This window comes from Aethalodelphis obliquidens, unplaced genomic scaffold, assembly GCF_003676395.1.
Source record: "Aethalodelphis obliquidens isolate GAN/ISIS:26980383/991018 unplaced genomic scaffold, ASM367639v1 scaffold25, whole genome shotgun sequence".
NCBI classification, from domain to species: domain Eukaryota; kingdom Metazoa; phylum Chordata; class Mammalia; order Artiodactyla; family Delphinidae; genus Aethalodelphis; species Aethalodelphis obliquidens.
Window position 1 is genome coordinate 57889 of NW_020837969.1, and position 13930 is coordinate 71818.

Sequence of the window (13930 nt, forward strand, 5' to 3'; positions counted from 1 at the left end):
ACAAAATGCCTGGGTTTGACTCCTGGCTTCACCACTTACTACCTGTGTGACTCTGGAAGAGTTACTTAACTTCTGTAATCTCAGTTTTCTAATCTGTGAAATGGGTATAATTTTATTTCTCCCGAGTTGTTACGGTAATTAACTGATGTAATACACGTGAATGCTCAGTAAATCTTAGTGGCAATGATGATGATAATGATGAAGATGTTGGTGTTTCCAAACGTTTAAGACATTTCCAGAGTATGCCAATTGCATTGCTAGTTTTATAATTTCTAGAAAGTGAGGTTAACCGAGAAGGGTGGCTCTGGTTGGACAGAATATTCTTCAAGATTCTGAAAAGCACAAGTTAAATAAAACTTGTGCAGTGACAACTAATACGTCATATTTTTTTAAGTAAGACAAATGAAAGAAAAAGATCAACCATCTCAAGAGGACATGCAATTTGATTATAAAGTAATGAGACAGACTCCACAACAGTCAATCGTATTATTTTGAGTTACAGCTAGAACGCTTACTCTCTTCTGGAGATAGGAAGCTTTGGTGAGCCTAGTGATTATGTCACTGGATATCAGTTTATGATAAATAAAAGTACACACATATCTATTAATATTCTCTCTGGCTTCAAGCCTTGATACTAAAAATATGACTTAGCATATGTTGTACTGGCTTTCATGTGATCACTAAACTTATTATTTTCCCCAGGTATAATCCTCTGTTTGATGACTCACATACTAATGAATTCCATACAATATTTGTTATTGTCGGAGAAAAATCCTGGTAGATTTTCAGTTATTATCTCAGTTGATGATACAGGTCTGAATTCAAAAAAGTAATTCAAATTCTTTTGAAGCTGTGTGAGATCTGTTTGCTTCATCTTCTACTCCACGCGTGAAGCAATTAACTTTGGTTATATTCATATAATACTTTCCCATACTAAAAGAAAAATTATTCCAACTTTTTTCAAACGAAGCTTTTTCTTAATATTAAAATCATAGCCTTGAGAGTATCAAAAATAATGGAAGGTAGAACCTGGCCAAGAGCAATACAACAAAAATATTGAAAATTGCTGCCTGCCAGCCAAACGCTGTTGCCAAATTAGAGGGAGGAATGTAGATCGTGACCCTTTCTCACCCTTCCTTTGATCGGTCTTTTGACGGAAACATTGATGGAAAGGATTTGTGCCTAATGATAAAGGCTGTGTCTCCAAGAGGCAGGAAGTTGGACTGGGTTTTTCATGTTCTGTAGACGATGGTCTATAATAATCTAGAGTAGTGAAAATGTCATCTGTAGTGATAGATTACAAAATGACGCTACAACAGCTAAGTTGAGATCAATTACATTAACTGAAGTTAATTTAACTGAAGTACGTTTCCAGGCGGTAGGAGTAGAAAACATAAAGAGAGGACTGTGATTATTGGAAGAGCAGCTACTGGCCACAGGATGGAGCCAAAAGAGGTCCAGGGCCCCAGGACCAGTATTTCTACGGGGGCGCCTGGGGAGCCCCTTTGGAGAGCTCAGATGCCCTCATGACCGTGATTCCTGCATAAGTATGCTGTGTTGACCCTTGGGTCTTTGATTTTCCCCTGTGAGTTATTTTTTTCCTTTTTTTCTCTTTTAAAAACATCTCAGTTGTTCCATATTTCTTGGCTTCACCTATTTCTTGTATCGTCACATCCAGAGGCAAGCTTTACTCCCCTGGTGCGTGGTCTACGGATAGCGCCTTGAATTTGTATAAATATTTGACAGATGTTTGCACATATAACCCATGTCAGGCCATTTTGTGGGTGTTCAATAACCATATACGGTGCCTTGTGCTTTTCTATGCACAGACTGTCACATCTTATCCGAGCCTTACAAGAGCCCTGTGAAGAAAGCAGGGCAAGCGTTAAGGCCGTTTTGCAAGTGAGGAACTTGGAAAAGAAATTGAGAAATGGGAACAGGTTCCCATAGTTGTTAGGAATAGAACCACAATTTGACCCTTGTTGAGCTTCTCACTCTGAGGCATTCAAAACAGATCAGCAAATACTTGGAGCATAAGACCCTCTCCCAGAAACCTCCAGTGTCTTACATGCTTCTGAAATGAAATTCATACCGAGCGTGGGCTTTGAGTCTCCACAGCCAGAGGTCCTTAATCGAGAACCCATGGATCTCTGGGAGATTTATGGATGGGTGACTGAGAACTCCCCAAAACTGTGTTCAAACTATGTTTTTGCACCTTTCCAGAGATGCTTCAAGGCTACCAGAAGATTCTCAAAGTGTCCATCACTTGGGTCAATCTTACACCTAAATCTCTTAAGGATTTCCAAACCGCTAGTCTTTTCTTCAGTAGGAGATACAGATTATTAGTCACGTTTCAACATCATGAGAGGTTTCTTTACACCAGAACCTTATTAAAATAAATACACAAGAAATTCCTAGTCAACAGGAATTTGGAGATAAACAAAGCCAATGCTTGGTTTCATAGAAGTACAGTGGGAGGATAATGAATCAGAGCTACCTGGAAGAGACTCGCGTCAGTTAATATCAGTGATTCCAAACTTTGGCTTGTGTAAGATACTCCTTGAGAGCCCATAATGCTTCAGGTCCTGACCCACTGACTTAGAACCTCTGAGGGAGGCATCCTGTCATTTGCATTTTAAATGATGACTTCGGGTAATCCCGATGCTGGCCAGTAGTCTACACTAGGAGAAAAAGTGCCTTTTCCATTTCCGGCGTGTCTTTTCTTATGCATAAAAGAGTTTCATTTGAAAAAAATGTTATTGAAGTAAAAACTGCATACAGAAAAGCAAACGGCGTAAATGAACAGCTCAGTGAATTCTCACATGGGAACACACTTGTGTAATCACCTTCCAGGTTAGCAGACAGAATGTTTTCAGCTTCCCAGGAGCCTCAGTCCCCACCCTCACCCCATCCTCCCAATGATGATTCCTCTCCCTTTTCTCTAAAGGTGCCAATATTTTACCTGTTTCTGGACTTTATACAAATGCAATCATACAGTATTATTTTATGTTTGGTAGCATCAGGTTACAGAAGAGCCACACCAGTCCCTTTAACAGAGACAATTTAATTGAATATAATGAATTGCTAACTGTGTATTGGAGAACCGAGAAGGCAAAAAGAGACACTAGAGTCGAATCAGGAAGTAGCAACCTCAGGATGCAAAAGGGGAGACGCTGGAATTATTAAAATTGAGGAGACCAACTTTGGGGGGTTCTGTGGAGCTGAAGCTCAGACCTCTGAGGGGATGTAATGATGTTTTTTCTGTGAAGAAGGAAAAACCGAAAATAAGAAATAATTGATGCTACAGGAAGGAGCAGGTCCATTTTCCTCTTCCAGCCTTGCAGTCCCTAGTGTCCCCTATTGGCAGAACCTCTCAGGGAGGCAGCTAGCAAAGCAGGAATTTGCTTCACAGAGTCCCAGCCTCAGCACTGCAAAGCACAGACTGGAAGGCTGGGCTTGCAGGTGGAAGACAGCAGCTAAATAACTCGCAAAGTTTCTTTAGCTCAATATGTTTGTGAGATTCATCCATGTTATGTGTGGCAGTAGTTCAGTTTTTTTATTGCTGCATAATATCCGGTTGTATGAATATACTGCAATTTACCATTTTATTGTTGATGGGCATTTGGGATGTTTCCTTTTTTTTACTATTATGAATCATAATGAAAATAAATATTCTTAGATATGTTTCTTGGTGCACATGTGTATATTTTCTACAGTATATGCCTAGAAATGTAATTGCTGGGCCATAGGGTTGCATATATTCAGTTGTAGATAAGGCCAAACAGTTGTCCAAAGTGGTTCTACCAATGGACACTCCCACCGGCCAGTGTATGAGAGCTGCCAGTTCCTACGCATTCCAGTCAACTCTTGATGTTGTCAAACTTTTAAGTTTTAGCCAATCTGGCATGAGGATGATGGTATGTCATTATAGTTTTAATTTTCATTTCCCTGAAGACCAATGGCATTGAGCTCGTCTTACGTATATCTATCAGCTATTTCTATGCCCTCTTCTGTGAAATGTCTGTTCAAAAAGTCCCTTGTACGTTTTCCTATTGGACTATCTTTTTCTTATTGATTTGTAGGAATTCTTTTTTTTGTTTGTCTGTTTGTTTGTTTGTTTGTTGCGGTACGCGGGCCTCTCACTGTTGTGGCCTCTCCCGTTGCGGAGCACAGGCTCCAGACGCGCAGGCTCAGCGGCCATGGCTCACGGGCCCAGCCGCTCCGCGGCATGTGGGATCTTCCCAGACCGGGGCACGAACCCACGTCCCCTGCATCGGCAGGCGGACTCTCAACCACTGCGCCACCAGGGAAGCCCTGTAGGAATTCTTTGTATATACCAAATGTAAATCTTCTATCAGTTATATAGTGTGCTTTTTTCTTAGCTGTAACTTACCTTTTCCACTCTTTTAATGAAGAACAGAAGTTACCAATTTTTTAATTTTAGTAAAAAACACATAACATAAAATTTACTATCTTAACTATTTTAAGTGTGCAGTACAGTTGAACAGTTGTAATCTGCTGTGCCACAGATTTCTAGAATCTTCTCATGTTGTAAAACTGAAACTCTGTACCCATTAAACAATAATTTCCCCTGCCCTATGTCCCCAGCCTTTGGCAACCACGTGTCTACTGTCTGTTTTTATGGTTTTGACCACTTTAGATACTTCATATGAGTGGAATTGTAAAGTATTTGTCCTTTTGTGACTGTGACTTATTTCACTTAGCATAATGTCCCAGAAGTTCTGAATTTTCATTAAGTACTCTTCGATGTCTGATTTAAGAAATTTTTTCCTACCACATGGCCATGAAAGTATTATCTTGAATTATCTTCTAGATCTGTGCTAATACAATAGTAGCCACTGGCCATATATGACTATTTAAGTTTAAATTAACTAAAATTAAATTTAATTTAAAATACAGTTTCTCAGTTGCAGTAGCCACATTTCAAGTGCTCAATAACCACGTGAAACTAGTGGCTAATGTATTGGACCGTGCAGAATTATAGAACGTTCTACCACCATAGAGACTTCTGTTGGACAGCACTGATCTACAGGGTTCATTGTTTACGTCTCACGTTTGGAAAAGCAGTCCACCTGGAATTAATTTCCGTGGACATGTTTGGTAGTGGTCAAGTTAAATTTTGTCCATACGGACCTTCAACTAATCCAGCACTATTTATTTTTTTCCCCACTGCTCTGCAGTTGCTAACTTGGTAATTTATAAAGTTTCCATTCACAAGTAAGCTTGTTTATAGATTCTCTTTCTGTTCCATTAATCCGTTTCTCTACCTTTGTGCTCATACATGTGATTGGCTTTTACTTAGTTATTTTCAGTATGATTTTAAACCTGAAAAGACCAAGTCTACATTTCTTTTGCTAGACAGCATTAAAGCGCAAAGTAAAAGTTAATCTAAATTCTAGAAAGGTAAGAAAATTTACTTTTCTCTTTTTCGTACCTGGGTTTTGTGGCTTGAAATTGTTCAGACTACTTAATGCCTGACACTTTTGGAAGCAGGAAACCTGGGCTCCCTGGAGGTCTGTCTCCTAGAAGCACCTATTGTTATGTGTATTTCCCTCCCACTAAAGGTGATTGGATAGACACACCCAAGTTTTAAAATGTGTGTTGCCATGATTTTCTAATGTGTTCCTTATATGATACCAAGTCTTTTGAATTCAGGAACTGTGCCTTCCATCTGATTTGGAAACTTCCAAATAACGTCTTATATGGTGGTCTTCCAGGAAGGGCGCTGTGCATATTTCTTTTCTTTTTTTTTCAATTTATTTACTTTATTTATTTATTATTTTGGCTGCGTTAGGTCTTCGTTGCTGCACGCGGGCTTTCTCTAGTTGCGGCGAGCGGGGGCTACTCTTCGTTGTGGTGTGCAGGCTTCTCATTGTGTTGGCTTCTCTTGTTGTGGAGCATGGGCTCTAGGCGCGCGGGCTTCAGTAGTTGTGGCTCGCTGGCTCAGTAGTTGTGGCTCCGGACTCTAGAGCGCAGGCTCAGTAGTTGAAGTGCACAGGCTTAATTGCTCCATGGCATGTGGGATCTTCCCGGACCAGGAATCAAACCCGTGTCCCCTGAATTGGCAGGTGGATTCTTAACCACTGCCACCAAGGAAGTCCCTGTGCATATTTCTTAATGCTTAAGTGGCTACCTTCAATGCTTTTCTTCTTCTTTTCTCTGTCTTTGTCTTGGCTCTTCCTGGAGAAGTTCTCTTTTGAATTTTCTCTTTCTTAAGAAGCAAACACCAAATTTACTCTGGTGCTGATGGCAGGAGGGAGAGGAGGACTGATGTTCTAGAAATGGAGGCGTGACCCACGACACCTAACTCAGCCTGGACCACAGTCAGGCTGGCTTGACTGCTGATGCCACCGCTCTCAGACTTGTGGACTGAGATTCAGTTTTCTTATCACAGGACTCAGCAAACTCTGGCTGGTGGCCAGTACAGCCACTGTTTCTGTGCGGCTTGGTCACCTATTTTTGTATGGCCCGTGAGATAAGAATGGTTCTTACATTTTGAAATGGCTGAAACAAAACCAAAAGAAGAATATCTTGAGACATGTGAAAATGACATGAATTCCACTTTTCAGTGTCTGTAAGTAAAGTTTTATTGGGATACAGCCACTCCCATTTGTTCACCTATTGTCCTTGACTACGTTCACAGTGTAACTGCAGAGTGGAGTGAATACAGAGATGTGACAGAGGCTGGATGGCCCTCAAAGCCTAAAATATTTACTCTCTGGCCTTTATGGGAAAAGTTTGTCAACCTCTGCCTTATTTGGAAAAAAAAAATCCAGATAATGATTCCTCCATCAGAGGCTTTTTCGTGAGGATTAAATGAATACTTGAGATAAAATATGGGGCTGTGCTTGGAATACACAGGTAGTTGAGAAATGATGCCCTTCAGCCAAGCCTAATGCCTAACCTTATCACATTCCCTGAACAGTGACTTCTGCTTAAGATGCTCTGAAGCACAGCTCAGAGCATTCGCACGGACAGATAGATGGCAAAGCTAAATGTCCTCTGTACTCTGTTTAGATATAACTTTCACTAATGAACCTCCTACAAATGCACAAGGATTCATTTAAACCTGAACGCTTTCATTGGCAAAGGCAAATTTGCTCATAAAACATTCCCACGGATCCAGGAGATGCCAATTGCTCTAGACAGCATCTCTACCTTGCCTTTCCGAGACATCTAATTCTGAATCATCCCCCGACGTGCTTCCAAGCATCAGATAATTTTATGTTCCTCTGGCCGCTAGAGAGCACTTTGAGACTAGCAAACGTGGGTCTGGGCACCCAGGCCTCCGTTTGAACCCTGCTCTCCCCAGGATCATGGGACTGTGCGGTCAGTCACTGCGCCATCTAGCTACCAGCGGCGGCTTGCAAATGGCTAGCAAGGCTGATGGATGCATTTTGTGAAGCTTAGTGACCTGTGGTAGTGATAATGAAGTATTCTGAAGCCCAGATCACATCTTATTCCGTCACTCTGGTTTCCTGCCTGTGGTGGCATCGCCTCATTTGGGCGGCTTCGCAGCGTGTTTCTAAGGCAAGCATTTTAGCCAGGGTCCGTTTCCTCATGGCTCCTTCTCTTTTCTGCCAGATTGAATTTCTCTCAAAGAGAAAATATCGCTTGGTATTGATTCCAGTGCACGAGATAATTTCAGCTTCTCACTCTGCAGTTCATCCAAAGCCCTGTTTAAAATCTTGAAGAGGTTTTCTGAGGCTAAGAGGCACAGTTCAAAAGAACAGTTCTTAAGTGTGTTTAAAAGACCCTTGGCTACATTTTCTGACGTTTCATCAGCAGTTTGCACTGATACACTTTCCATTGTTATTACAACTGAACCATATCATAGGGAGCTGTACCAGCAAGACCATCAAGTTTTCCAAAAAGCTATAAAGCTTTGATGTTTTCTGGTCTATTTCTTACTGTGCTCTTAAAAATGTTTAGCTTCTGCTGAGCCAAATGTGTACCTCTAAAGGCATATGCAGTGAAAAACTCTTCAAGCATCTCAGTTACTGCTGCAATCTCTGTATATACAGCAGGAGGATGCAATTCTGTTTGGATGAAGCAAGGGGGGGAGTTCTTTGTGGTGTGCACTGTGAATGAATAATACCCACCATCAACTGGGCTTCAGCCCATCGGCACTGGGGTCTGGCTGTGAATATAGAAGAATCCACTTTCCCAACCACTGCTTATGAGCATTTCCCAAAGCTATTCCATTCTGTATTATTGTTTGCATCAAAGAGAAATCAAAGGCATCAGTTCTGGCCCTGATTCCTGAACTGATTGAGGCATTTATGAGGATGGTTTGCAGGGGATTTCTTTGATGTTTTCAGAAATCCTAAATAATTTCTCCCTCTTTTGAATGACACTTGACTTTCAAGTAAAGGATATGCCTGCATGTGAAATGTCAGCTCTGTCTAATAATAACCAGCTTAATGTGCCACTAAATCACTAGCAGCATTTGTCACCATCTTTAGAGAATGAAGCTCTTTCCTCTGCCCCAGAGCCTGGCTACAGGATCTGGCTGGAACAGGGCAGAGGCGCTACAAACAAACGGATTGCTCCGTAAGGAAATTACACTCTACAATGTAAACTCGCTATCTCACCTTCTGCCAACACGTAGCATTTGCGATATGTGACATGAGTATAGCGAGGGAGTGAATAGGCTATTAACAAAGACTTTCAAGAAAGGGACTCCTCTGGGTTTCACAGGGAGCCATGAATACGAAAACATAAAGGAATGGAAGGCAAAGATAAGGAGTTTACATGGGGGTCTATGCATTACTGTGGAGATATTATCGGTTCCCAGCAGCCAGACTTAGTTTTTAGCTATCCGTCTCTAAGCCAGATCCAGGCATCTTCTCCAGTCCGAGAGGGTGGACTCCCTGCACACTCTTGATTGATTGATTGATTGATTGATTGATTTCATGTGATGCTTTTTGTGTGAGTGCAAAGATAGTCGATCTCTATCTGAAAGGTAATGTTATCCCTGGGATTTCAACACGCGTTGAGTTAAAAGTACAAAGCAGAAAGACCCCATATGTGTGCGTTATATATTTATTTGCCCAAAACTCCATGGTTCTCAGGGGGCTCTGATTATGTCAAGGACATAGTAACATTTAATATTCAGTGAATACAAAAAGAGGGCATGCACTCCTCCTTGTGTGAGCTTAAGCACAGCTCTAGAAACACAATCCGATTTCTTCAGATGGGATCTTTTCCCCAGGTTATGAAGGGCTACGGTTAGAGCAACTTCTAATGCTCAAGGTTGAAATGCGTATGATCCTGTATGTCTGTGCAGGCTTTTGTTCTTTGCATCTTGTATATCTTGCACTTCTTCCAAAACAGAAACTGGGTTATAAACAGAATATTGCACTTAATGGCAGCAGTGACAAAGGGAGCAGGGGATCCCTGTGTCTATAAGCTACCTCCTGGGTGGGCAGAAAGGACTCGTTTTCGGTAGAAGACACACACAACAAATCATGTTCTACGTTGAACAGCTCTTTTAAATTGATTGGTTTTTTTGTTTTTTTGTTTTTTGGGTTTTTTTTTGGCCGCGCCGTGTGGCATGCAGGATCCTAGTTTCCCTGACCAGGAATCGAAGCCATGCCCCCCTGCATTGGGAGCGCAGAGTCTTAACCACTGGAGCACCGGGGAATTCCCCTGGACAGCTCTTTTATTGTCATCTTACACCGCGACTTAACTATTGAGTCAAACTGTTAGGTAGTTTTCTCTCTGGCACAGAACTGGAGGAAGCTGATTCAGCTTTCTTTATGCTCCTGGAAGGCTCAGCAGAGGGCCTTCCACAGAGGCTCCGAATGAACAGTTGTGATTGACTCTAAGACTCGGGATGGGCAGTGTGGTACCTGGAGGGGATCTCACCAGATCAGCTATGTGAATGGGAGCAAAGCCAACTCATCTTTCTGGGCCTCTATTTCCTCATCTGTAAAAAGAAGGGGCTGGACTCAGTGATTGCTAAGGTCACTTCCAGCTCTGTAAATTCTGTGCTTTTAAAATATACTTGGATCCTGAAAGAAGAGCATCTTCTTGGGTTTCGGACAAAAGAGGCCAGGTTGTATTTGTGCTTCACCCGCCACTACATCCTGACTTGCTGCTCTAATGAATCCGAGTTTGTTCTTCAGTGACATGGCTCAGCTCCAGGACCCCTTGGTGTGATTCTAACACTGCATAGGTATTGATTTTTCTTGCAGGATAGTGGCTACGGGAACCACCAAACTACTAAATCTCTCCCGTTCTCATAAGGATGCTTTCACAGGTAACCTTCCACTCCTTTTCGTTGATATTTAACTCAGTCCAGGGCTAATTCGAAGACAGCATTACTAGCTCTGTGGCTGACACGTGGCACCATCTCCGGTTGTCAGTCAAACACTGCAGCAGACAGAGGTTGGTCCAAAAGGGGCTTTTGAAGACTCTGACCTTGTCACTGCCATGTTGTTCTCCATCACCTCCTGCATCAAAGCTTAGAATTCCTTACTGTGAACAGTGACAGTAGTTACTCAAATAGGATAGGCTTCCTTCCGTATTTGGTTTGTTTGTGCCTGTAGACGCTGACTTTTCACCTCACGGCATTGATTGCTGTTGTCATAGCAAGACCACAGATGTTACCCTCAATATACACATACGCAGTGAGCACCCGTACTAAAATACCCATTTGATTCTTGCTTTCTCATTTTAGACGTTTACCCGCAGTGAGCGCTCCAGTGAGCTGACGGAAGGTACAACATGTCAAGCAGATTATGATAGCCATTGACTTCCCAATACGGTTTACACAGGGGCTTTCATTTACAGTGGTTCTTGGGCGCTCACCTTGTTACATCAGTGAAAATACACACTACAAAATGAGTGGGGACTTTGATGTCAATAAAGAATTCTCCATCCAGAACCGTAATACCTTGTTCATTACCTTTCCATGGTGACCCCAGAGTAGAGAGGGTAATTTAATGAGATCGTTAATATTTCTACAAAACCAGCAATCTGCTAAATTCTCTTTTGGTAGGCACGTTTGCAGAACTAACATAAGTGACTGTTCCACACGAAGCATTATCTTTTCTTGTACAACACTGAAAGCCTACATGCTGCTTGACAAATTTGAATTTTAAAAAGTAAGAATGATTGGCATGTGGTAACTTACACAGAGATATAAAGTGGTACAAGAAAATTGCCCATTTCTTTTAGATCTACATTTTATAATTTTTTTTCTTTTAAGAAGTGATAAGACATGTAATTTCCATCAGCTTCAACCAGTTATGTATGAAAGAGGCTGCAAGTTCAGCCCTGTAGCGGAAAAGCAAATCATGGGGAGAACTGACATACTGCAGACGCCTCCCAGCTGCCTTCCGTTCTGGTCCTGGAGATGGTTGGTTACTTCAGGCCAAGACTCAAATCCAAGGACTGAGATACCGCATGTCTTGAAAACAGCTTAGCTCACCCTCGGCTCCCGACCCAACCATCTCCAGTGTCTTACTCATCAAATGTCTTTCCAGGTCCATCAAGTGCAAGGAGAAAAAGGAAGCAGATAGAGAGGTATAATAGAGTTTACAGAGGAAGCCTTCTCTTGACACGTGGGATGCTCCAAAAAATTGGGCGTAAAGCAATTATTGCCTATTAATTCTTTTATTTAGTCAGCAGCATTTATTGATATACCATCGCCAGCTCTGCGGACACGCCGAGTTAACACTTCCTCACTGATCTTCGTTATCATTTTGAAGATAATTGGGGGCCTCAGCTCATAACCCAGATCCTGACGTTTCGGGGATAGGAACGTTCTGTCAGTGTGCAGTCTGTCTGACTTTCATTAAACATGAATAACTGACTCCTTGCTCTAATACACGTATAAAAATGTATCTATTGACAAGACCATATTTTTTTTTTTCTAGAATTTACATTGACTTCTTTTCTGGTCCACTCATCCCCTTACTTAAGGTTTAAACAGTCTAGTTGGGACTGCTGCATGGAAACATAAACAAAGATTTCTTTTTTAAAAAGTGAAAGTGAAATAAAAATAAAAAAGTGAAAGTGATCCTTTGCCTCTAAGGGCAGCTGTTGAGCTATGGAAAGAAGGTTTTGGTCTTGACAATCACGGGACTAAGAACAAAGATATTCCGACAGGCGAGTTATCTCATGACAGCATTTATTGCGTCAACTAAGCCAGCAATGAGGCTCTTTGATTCAGCATTTATTTGGGGCGGGGCAGCAGTGGTGCTAAGCTCTAGGAGGGCAAGAACACGGGTTTATCTTCTTCGTCGCTGGGATTCACAGCACGTAGCGCATAGAGAATTAATAAAAAACGATCGAATGCGTGAATGTTGTTGATTTTACAGATGAGGAAACAAAAGACTCTGAAGGTCATTTGGGTAGTAAGAAGTGGACCTGGAGATCAAGATCTGGTTAGACCCCGAGGCCTGTGCCCTTTTTCACATGACAAATTAGATACCCACAGATTGGTGGCTTTCCAGACTTCCTGCCTCTGTTTCTGGGTTGCAAATCACATCCTTTCCTGGGTAACAGAGGTGACGGGAGAGGTGGTGAGTGGTATCTTGATAGAGCAGACATCTATGAATACCATCAAAGCCCCATGTGAGGTCACCCTAGAAGGCTCTTACTTTGACTTCTGTCTTTTTGACCTGGATCTGCCACCTTCAAGGTACTGAATATATTCCAGGTTGTGCTACAGACCCGACGCAGATAACCTGCAGGCTGGTAAGTAGAGGCGCCGAGCCGAAGCCTGTGGCAGTAAATCCTTCGCACAGCTGATCGTCTTCACCCCCTGTGAAGTCCCCTCTGCTCACGACTGATGTGGCTGAAAACACAGCAAGCTTCTGTATCTGTGGTGGGTGGAGAAAGACCTTTAACTATAAACCAGAATACAGGTATTAACAGGAAAGCTTTAACACCCCCAGTTACACTCGGAGTTACGGGGTGTTAAGGAGCCAGATAAACCGAGGAAGGCATTTTTTCCCCTCCTGGGCTGCCCGGGTTCGCTGTGGGGGTAGAACAATTGAAACCTCAAGTTGTGAGACCATGAATCAGGGGGGTTTCCTGTATTATGAATGATGTCATCTAATAAGATGAGAGACTTTCAGTGAAATGCAGGAACATTCAGGGTAATGTGTTTGCAGCAAGCAGGATCCTGAATTTATGGCAGAGGGGAGTGTGTGAGTTGACCAAAGTGGAGAATGATGAGAAGTAACTAAATTATGTATGACAGTCTTTACAGAGCAGAGGAAGGAAGAAAGCTTAACGATGTTGTGCTTGAAGCACCAGCAGCAACTGGTGACGTATAGGTTGGAGGTTGGTAAGAAGAGAAACAGATCTATGAAGGCTCAAAGATTATACATGAGTGTGACCCGGACCCAGCAGTGGATTTGGGAGGGGGAGGGGAACCAGGGGCTCAGCATATAATAAACTTTAGTGGCAACGAGACAGCCAAGTCAAGTTAACTTGACATAAAAATCACCATCTTAATCTATGTAGCTCTTTCCAGCCTGAGTCTTATCAAGGCAAAAAAAAAAGAAAAGAAAAGAAAAGAAAACATCTATAGTTAATGATGAAGAATTTTTCCGCTTTGCTTTCCCGGCATCCACTGAAGGCAGTACATAATTTAATTATTGAATCTACAGTATGGACCATGGAGATGAAGAATGATGTGCCTGCTGTAGTGAGAAATTAGATAGAACCAACTGTTTATCCTGATCATTCTTCCTCTGTTAGGCTAAAGGAATACAGTTAACAAGCTTTTGTTTGGATTCGAGGCTCAGATCTGGAATGTGCTGATCGGAACTCAGGATTGCTACAGTAGCCATTATTTATGGAGTCCTCACAGTATCCTCAAGCCCCACGTGTGAAACAGAAAGGGGTCCATTCCTCATTCTCTGCCGTGTAACCAATGTTCCAGCGACTG